At 32.9% G+C, this 10121-nt stretch overlaps 1 protein-coding gene across 1 annotated transcript in view; it reads right to left on the bottom strand.

Moving 5' to 3' along the window:
- Nucleotides 1-9468: 9468 nt before the first annotated feature.
- The window catches only part of LOC106680933 (3'-5' RNA helicase YTHDC2), a gene marked incomplete in the record, with an annotated part of 25862 nt that continues 25209 nt past the window's right edge, over nt 9469-10121 (bottom strand). The window contains 1 exon segment of the mRNA XM_067051590.1: nt 9469-10121.

Below are 10121 nucleotides of genomic sequence, written 5' to 3'. Positions count from 1 at the left end.
TATATGCATGAATAAAAATGATTTTATACAAATTAAAGATTTATCTATATGATTTTAATTCGTTGTTTAATTTTAATTACCAGTTTAAAAGGGAAAAAATGGAAGGAATTTTACATTTTATTCTGTTTTAAATAAAATATATTCCAGATATAAAATAAAATATATATAAATCCAATATTTTCAATATCAGTTCTGACGAGCTATTTGATTATAGCAACGCTGAAACTCGGAACTATGATTTCGTATATAAAAGTAAACAAATTATTTCCAAGTTACTCCTTTAAAAACTTGACAACCAATGTCTGTACTTCTTGACCTGAATTAAGAAAAACACAACTGTACTTACCAAGTTACCAATCGACAAAAAATCGATAATCGGTTATAATCTATCAGTTATCATATTTTACGACCGAAAACCTCAATTATTGATGAGCAAATAACAAAGATCAAGTTAAAACCAAAATTTATTGATTTATAGGTAAAATTTTAATTAGTTGCAACCCACCTTTTTTTTTTTTTTTTTTCTTGTGGATATAAAAACAAATAAGTAATATAAGGAGGTTACTAGCAGATAACATGATAACATCGAAGTCTGAGTACCTTTAACCTTATTATGAGTCAGACACCATGTTTTAAGACTGAGTGTCTATATTATTGTAAAACATGGTTTCTGACACATAATAAGATAACAGGAGCTCATAGTAGGTTGGAAAACATGGTATCTACTAGTACCCTCCTTCTATTAATGTAATTATTTCTTTTTATATCCACAAAAAAAATGTTGTGAGTAGCAAATAAAAATTGTATTTAATTGTATATAAATTTTTCAATACACTCAAAACTATTGGGCAAAATAATTTTATTATTTTTGTTGGAGCTAAGTACCCAATATTCTCCTCAAAATGTATCAATAGATTTTCCACAAGTTTTCATTTTGTTAGTCACCATGTTTTAACATTCAATGCCTGGATTATGAATTATTTAAATCAAAATAAACATATGTTAATATAGAAGTTTAACAGCTGTTAGAAGCAATAACTTTCCCAGACAGAGTATAAATCGTTAAAACGATCTAACAGTAAGTCAATGGAGGAAGGGGGAAAAAAGCGGACTAGGGAACTGATTGGTAGCTAACCCGATTTGGAGGTCCCGGAGGACAGAATTGGGGAGGAGGGGGTCACAGCAGACTTGGATTTCCCAAAGGCGACCATCGACAGCTCTCCCGGCTCATACCTTAAACATTTTTCAATCCTAAACCGCATTGCTATTAGCTCACTCCCACAAATCCCGACCGCCATCCAAAATGTAACCAATCGCCCCTGTAATGGCTGTAACCGCTCCTCGGGTAATCCTCAGTGGCCCCGAATGGCCACAGCGGTAGAAATAATGGAACCTCATGGTGATATAACCGCAAGAACCGATCTTCGTAAAGAAAATATATATTTATTCGGGTTGTTTCCTCAATCCAAGAGAGGCAAGAAGAAATTTTACTTATTTAAATCTTATTGATACTTCATGAGTTCCTGGACTATAGTTGAAATAGCGATATTAATTTTAGTGTCAGAAATTACTGATGATCAATGTATCTCGAAAACGACAATGCGCATGAAGTTGAAATCATTATTGATGGTTTACATTTTTGCTGTAGAAGTGCAAGAAGGCTGAGTTAAAAACAAATTCTGAATTTAAGTGGTTTATAAACATTTATTTCTAAAACTTAATTCTTTCGCATAGATCGAAAACTAAATAAATTCTGTAATATTATGATCACTGATTTAAGAAATAATTTAGCTATCTACAACTCATAACTGTCTGTTCTTAACCACGATTAAAACAAAGGAAATGAGAATAAACTGCAGAGTCGAAGATAGATTGCATGTGTGACATGATCCTATCGAAAGAATTGATGCATTCCTCTGCCTGACTAGCAGGATAGGAAACTCCGTATATTTAAAACAAATGTCCTCTCAGTACTGCTGTATGCAACCGAAACTTAGAGGGGCACCATAAGAAATATGGAAAACTCCAACTATTTCTTTATAGAAGCTAAGGAAGTATACATGGTATCCATTCGCCTAAAATCGTTTTCGATAAAGAATTATGATAGAGGACTAACCTCAAGCCAATAGATGAACTGACTATAAAAGGTAAACGGTAGTGGATTGGTCACATTCTAAGGAATCCTGTCAATGCCATAGAGAAACATTTTTTTTTTTTTATTTGTTTTTTTATTCCCTCTTCCTGGTATACGTGGCAGCAGTGAGGTAGTGCGCTAGAATTACGCATGCCTCTACCTCCAATAATTATCTTTACTATTTATTGCAGCCTAAGGCTCGGGTGAGCGCCTTTTAGACGGGGCTACACCTTATCCACCTGCATCCGCCTGGGTGCCTCCTCCAGCACGCAGCCTAGTCCAGCCCTTCTGGTCACATTCTGCGTCTGCTTCTTCACCTACATCTTCTTGTCTTCTTCCGAGTAGTCGAGCCCTTCCTAACGTAAAGTGCGCCGTGCCGACCACCTCCTTCCACCCGTAGATGAATTCCCTCCAGAAGGGATAATTCTTCTTCTCCATTAGACGAAGGAAGTCCGACTCGGCGAGGGCGAATATCCCGGTTTTTCTTAAAAACCTGACAAGGTAACCTTCCATGGCGGTGCAATCCAAAACTACATGCTCTGCAGTTTCAGCGACTCCACACTTAGGGCACCGAGGGTCGACGTTCTTCCCAAAACTTTGCAGTTTTCCCCGGAACCCACGATGTCCTGTTAGGATCTGTGAGACCCAATAATCCGGGAAGACCTAGCCCGCTCTCAGTCTTGAATGGACGGTAGGATAGAACTTCCTCAGAGTAGCGCCCTACTGGCTCGCCTGCCACCGTCCATTCCATTCTTCAATGGAATCTTCCCGAGGTATCTTCTTCCAAAAGTTCGGGGTCTCGCCAATCCCCTCTCGGAGTCCCTCCGGTATAGCTACCAATCCCTCTTTACTCCGTACTTGACAAAAACCTCCTTGAGAATGAGGTCCAGGGGCATCGCTCCGACCAGAGCCAACCTCTTTGTGGGGGCCAGTCTCCTCTTTTGATCCTGTGAGAGGTTTCGGCTCCACGCAGGGGATGCGTATCTCAGAATACCTAGGACCACGCTCAATGTATGAGGAAAAGGAGTTTAATACAGTCGTTTACACAAGTAGGCTAAGGATGATTGGGCCCTGCGTGGTCGTCGCAGACGAAGGCTGTTTGTTTGTGTTTGGAGGTTGATTCACTAGTGGCGTCATGAGTGGTTGGGGGCCGTTTGTAGCCGAGGGAGTTGAGGCATCTACTTTTAGCAGCCTCGTAACTGCAGCGGTGCCGGTTACTTCCTTGCCTGCAGGGATCGACTTATATTTCATAGCGGAATGAAAACTTGATCCTCCCTTCATGATTAGAATAGGTTGGTTACTTATAGATAACCTCATTATGCAATTTATACGTTTACATTTTGTAAAGAATTTGATTTTAATTTATAAAATTTGTTATTAATTCAGGAAAAATAATAATTTATAACTTTTTAGATTTTAATTTATTTAATTAAACAATATAAGGGTGTTAAGATCTGACCATGACAGTGCGAGCCCATAGTATAGTGAATATTTTTTTCCTTTCTGCTTTATTAGGCATTAAAAACTTTTTGATTTTTTAATAAATACTATATTGATGTTGGATTTCACATAGAACAAAAGGATTTCTGTCTCTATCAGTCTTAGCACCAAAATATTAAGAGGTTAAATCAAATATGGGAGTTTATAAAGGGGGGTTTTATTTTATTATTTTTTATTTTCTTAGCATCCTTCTAAAGACAATTTGAGGATCTGCCTCAGTACTGATGTAATAACTATGACTATAGTAATTGTTACAATGGCAGCAATCATTAATAATCTCCAGGAATAATCTAAAGATAATTCATCTTCTGCAACTAATCTAGAAGGGGAAAAAAACACCTTTAAAGATGAACTTCATTATTCTAGTTCGTTTAATTAAAAGGACAGCTACCCAACAAGATTTTATAAAGTGGTTGGGTAAGGAATTGCCCCCTCTGTGTCGATTAAATTATTTTCAAGAGATCGGAAAGCGCGCCAAATAAATGAAGACAGGTGATGAGAAGGAATAGGAAGTATTCGATAATTGGTGGCTTGGAGGGGGCGTGGCTTGAATAAACCAATGGCGGGGAGGGTTCTTTACGGTAGGGTGGCTTTTTATTGGCCCTTATTCGTTATGCCACAGCCAGGGGAGACATCACTCAATCCCAGCGGGCACCTTCTTAATATTTCATCAACCGGACCCCCTCAACCTCCCTACAGAACTGCTTCTTTACCTCACTCCCTCTCTCAGCTCGTCAATCATTCACTCCACTCAGCTCTGAGGGATCCGGATTTATTTTACTAATAAATAGCTCTTCACCTGTGCCCATCCTTATATTAACTAGTCTTATATTAACTACTGGCTCATGTCTCATTTAAACGACAGAGACCTATTGAGAAACACATCAATATCTACTACATAATAAGATGGGAAAAATAAAAGTGTTCCGACATGATGCGGTGCAGAGTTCGTTTCACCTGAAGAGGCAAACAAATAAAGGATTAAGGACTGTTTAAATAGTGACATTGCAGAAATCTCTCACAAAATATATCTCTCACTGTCACTGTGTAAAAAGTATTATATTTGCTGCCGTGATACCATTTACAGTCGTGGTAGTAGTGTCGTTCTAGGTCTGGGGCGATAGTCATGCAGCTATTGTAGCGGTAACTGCTACATCAATATTCAACTGTCGCACCACATCCATTGTAATAGCCAAAGGGTGAATTTTACAATTTCTTACAAAAATCACGACAACATAATTAAGAGAGTAATATACATGTAAATGTCAATAGCCACATCCTAGAATAGATTGTTAAGACAATAATTTTCTTTTTTTAGCGAAAGTGCAACTAAGTTAATTATAATAACAAGTCGGGTAAATAAAATAAGATGCTGTTGAGAAAAAGCTACGAAAGGATACAGAATAGAAAAAATCTGAACAACGAGTCAGACGAAGCAATTCATTCTCCGATATAGTGTTTATTTGTTACGGGCTATGTCCCATTAAACGGAACCAGGAACCGTTCCAATATCGGGAACGTTACCGTTTGCTGTCTTTTCGTTACAGCAGTAATGGAACGTTCCGATCCACCAAGGGATGGGATGTTTGTGCTTTTTTTTTTTTTAATATAATCACAGAACCTACTAATAAATCTATTTAAAAATGATCTTGGAATGAAAGAGTGTTTAAAGTAAGTTTCAAAATATATCGTTTCATATCTATATAGTTTTGTAATTTATGTATGTATTAATTAATTGTAGGCAGTTAATCAGAACATAATAATAAATCGTTCTTATTTTTGATTATTTGCCCATTTTTATTTCCTTTCATTTATTCTTTATTTTTTGTCTGTAAAAAAAACTAAACTTTTTTTGTAAAACTAATTACTACTGATCTTTCTAGAAGTTGAGAGCTTGGAGTTTTAATTTATTTTTTTATTTGTATAATGTTATAAAAGATAATATAATAATATTTAATCAATGTTGATGATATATTTGTTCCTAATATACTTCCTCCATTAATTAACTATTACTTTATTGTATTTGTACATGTTGTAATAGTAAAAATCTGAAAATTATTTTATTAAGTTTTTAAAGTATTATAAATGTAAACTATGCATTTGACAATTAATTTTTTCTCCATTCGTTCAATACCTTGTCCTTGTATTCAGAGAGAAATTTCAACAAAAAGTTGAGCAATTTAAAAAAATTAATAGTAACAAACTAAGTTAGATTAGTAATTTCCTGCTTTATGCCTTATCTACTATTCATCTAGATGCAAAATGATTAAATTTAAAATAAGTAAACAGAAAAAGAGTTTATTTAATTAGTTTTTTTAGAATCCTTCAAAAATAATGATTTAAATTTTTTCTTCGTTAAAAGGTGTTAATATAATAATTATTATTTCTTGAAGAAGTTTGTCGGGGGGTGCGGTCAGCAAAGAACAACATAAATAAACAAAACCATATTTATTTATTAATTATTAATTTATTTAACCATATTATTATTATTTATTAGCAGTTAGCATCTTCCCTTCCCCTTTCCACGCCACAACCCCTGATGAAAACCTGAAACTCAGGTCGAAACGTCAGCATAAAATAAATAAATATGGTTTTGTTTATTTATGTTGTTCTCTGCTGACCGCACCCCCCGACAAACTTCTTCAAGCATTAATCTACGGTCAACTATCTACATCTCAATAATAATTATTATGAACAACTTTGTTATTGTTGTTTCTTTTTTTAATGGGAATCCTTTTTAAATTATTAACTATCAATCAGAATGAGAGAAGAATATCTCCTTAGGACCAGATTAACCGACATTACAAAAATAAAACTATAGAAGAATAAAATTTCATTTATTTAATTTATACACACGTATATATATATATATATATATTATATGCACAAGCAAATGTGACAGCACTGTCATGACGGCAAATGTTATAGACAGAACAATTGTAGTGACTGCGACAGCTGTTGAACAGTTAGAACAATCAATTTTTTTTTTCATAATGTCTGTAAACAAAGTTCTCATAAAAATTATGAACACTGTTCGAAAGTATGTAGATATTTAACTTATTTGTCTTTATTTTAGACAAGCATAATTATTAAAAATCAAGAAAGTTAAAAGGCTGCAATTGACTAAATACTGTTATGCGAGGTCTTCACAGTAAAGGTGATATTGAAAGGTCACAGCCAGTATGATCGTATAAAACGGCATTTTCTGTAGCAGGATTAGCTTTTTGATCAATAGTTGTAGTACTATCAACTATCATAAATATTTTTGAACGTTAGTTAGGTAGAAATACTTATTAAGAGGAATATAAACCATTTAAACTCATTTTGATTTAAATTCTCATGTACGCGTAGTATAAATGAGTTAGAACTTATAACTTAAAATAGTGCTGTTTAAGTCTAAAAATATTCTCATAAGATTGGAAGTTAGCTAGCTTGAATATGAAAATCCAATTAAGAAAACAACAAAAGTATTTGAATCAAGAAGAAATCCATACCATCCATTCATTTTCTATAACATAACATAATCTTACCTGGACAAAATAAGGCTATAGTTGTTAGTAACAACTAGCACAGCAAACCACAAAAAAAACTGTCACTAAAACCATTTGCATACTTCTAGAATCTAAATTAACACACCTAAATGATACTACCTACATTCGTCTGTGCCTTTCCGCGCCTCATGAACCAGTGTTACCAGTCCTCATAAGAATTAACAAAATGTATTGATGTTCATAATATTTTTTTAACACTCGCCAATCGACTTAATTACTAATCCGAGATTAGTAATTACTAACGTCATTTAATAATTACTAAGTTAAACTTAAACCAATTAAATAAATTTGATTTGACACCAGAGGAGGGGGGCTTTCACTCCCTTCTCTCATAACAGTGATTATACTTATCATAAGAAAATCATTTTTATTCTCTCATTCATTCAATCATCATTATCGTATAACTATTATTCTCTTTTAAAATTATGGTAAAACTGCTACTTATACTATTATTATTATAACTACTACTATTTTATACTAATTGATAATAACCAATAACATTTATATGTTGGCTTTGAAATTCATTCCGCTGGAGCTGGTTTTGTAGAGTACTATTATTCTCTACTTTCTATTTTAGACCAACAAAACCAATCAAGTAATAAATATACCAAATAATCAACAAAACCTAAGGGCCTAAAGGACAAAATACTGTTAGTTCATACAAGATTAGTTAGGTAGCAGCACTCCTCATGAGTACTAGTATAAAGTAATTTGACAAAGTAAAGAGTTCAGTTTAAATATTTTATGGTTTTACGTATTTCAACATTTTTATTGCACAATTTTACATGTTTCAACATTATTATGGCAAATAAATCTACCCAAGGGAGTATCCCTGGATCAAAACTAAAGGGGGAGGGGGAAGTCATAGTGAATCAGGTTGTGACATTTCAGCTCCAGCAAAATTTCAGCGATGGACCAAAATTTTTAGAATAATAATTTGTTTTTACTTTTAAGAGGGAGCAACTGCCCCCTACTAAGTACGCTCATGAATCCACCCTCTAGTTACACGGTTATATATAGCAATACTGAATGAATTTGACAAAAAGGCATAAACAGCAGGTGGCAAAGTCGCATATGCCCTAGACCTCAGCCCATCAAAGAGGGATCAAATTGGAAACAGTCGTGTTTTTTTTTTGTTTTTTTCATGTATATCTACCTATACAAAAAAGTTGATTTCCACTACCCAATTTCAAATCATTTAACTAAGATAGGTAACAATGTGAAGTCTCCCTTTCTGTTTTAAAGTGCCTTTACATGATTGGATCAGAACAGATAAATTGAGAGCTTCAACCACCTAATCAGGGTCGGGATCCCATACCAGATGTAAACGAAGAGACAGGAACAGTGATGAAAAATCCCTGTCATCTAATTGGATCAAGGTGTTGATTGATATGGAAACTGGTTCTCTGCTCACTACACAATATATTTGGACTGGTCCAAACGTCTAATGGCACCATAACACATCTAAATTAAGGTTGGATGTAAGTAAATATTTATATCCTTTCACCTGGTCTAGAATTATTTGATTACCATAGATTTGGAGCAAATTTTAGGATAAAGATCCACTTTTACAAATTTCATTTTGATTCGATATTCTAATAAATCTAAATATGTTTGTTTTACAAGTGTTCTTTCTTTTTTCTGCCTTGATAAATTTTATTTTTCAGGTATAAAATGTATGCCTGGGCTTCAAACTATTTAAAAATACCATTGAGGAACTGAAATGGAAAAATAGTAAATCGCAAAATAAAAATTTTGTCAAGCAGCATATAATCCAAGGCTTAATTAACTTCTGTAGCCACCAATTGATGATTAACAAACTGGTTTTACCACACCATAGGCCTGAATGCTTTCTTGCTGTATTTTCCATGAACAAACATAAATTGAAAGAAATGTAAAATTTCTCAAATTCTATCGATGAAAAAAATAAATAGACAAACATCAGAATATTTCACAAGATCTGGCATGAAAATGAAAGTGAAATTTCTTAGGATTAATTTAATACTATTGTGTCAGTTTTCATAAGAAGAGATAGTTTTTTACTTTCATGATATAATCAAAGTAAAGGAATTTGATATTGTATCCAACCCATTAATTTCATTTGACTCCTCTAATAGAGAAACTTTAATGTAATTTTCATCAAGCATTGCGTGAAAATAAAATAGTATTAAAAAGATGGGATAAAAAGAATGACTCAATTGTTATAAAATTTTATAAATCAAAACAAAGAAAAATCACATTTTGATCAACAAAATTAGTTCTTTAAGATAAAATTTAAAAATATGAAGATTCAATCTTATAATTTCAATAGTAAACATTCATATCACAATATGAGGAAATTCTTAGCATGCAAATAGCATCTTGTTTAAAAGAAAAAATATTGATATGTAATAAAGAACATTTTAAATTAAATTAAATGCACAACAAGAAACAAAACTAAATCAGAATAGAAAATAATCTAGGATATATGAGGCATAGTATTCCAAAATCAGCCAAGTCTATTTTCCAATTTTTGTTATATATTTTTTCCTTTAAGTTTTTATTTACAAAAATCATGTAGTGTAAAAGGATTCCTTCCAAAATCAGTTACATCACATGTGATTTAACTAAGAAAGTACCATCTTTCGGAAGAAATCCTTTCACCTTGTGGTAAGCAAATACATAAACAGTTAAAGGAAAAAAAATAGATCATTAAAATAGGAATTCTACATCTCGTAAAGTAAATTAAAACATAATATTCATAACTTAAAAAAAAAAACAAAAAAAAAAACTAGATAAATAAAGACTTCAAAGTTATTTAGAAAGCAGTTAGCAAAATAAGTGATAAGAATTATAACATAATAAATGAATCATAAATAATAATAAATAAAGTCAAATAAGGTTTTATATTGTAAAACTCCTAACTTCCATTTTGATATCATGTCATGCAAATAATT

The sequence above is a fragment of the Halyomorpha halys genome, unplaced genomic scaffold, assembly GCF_000696795.3.
Source record: "Halyomorpha halys isolate HHAL.00 unplaced genomic scaffold, Hhal_1.1 Scaffold18.1, whole genome shotgun sequence".
Classification (NCBI taxonomy): domain Eukaryota; kingdom Metazoa; phylum Arthropoda; class Insecta; order Hemiptera; family Pentatomidae; genus Halyomorpha; species Halyomorpha halys.
This window is presented reverse-complemented; position numbering and strand designations above follow the sequence as displayed.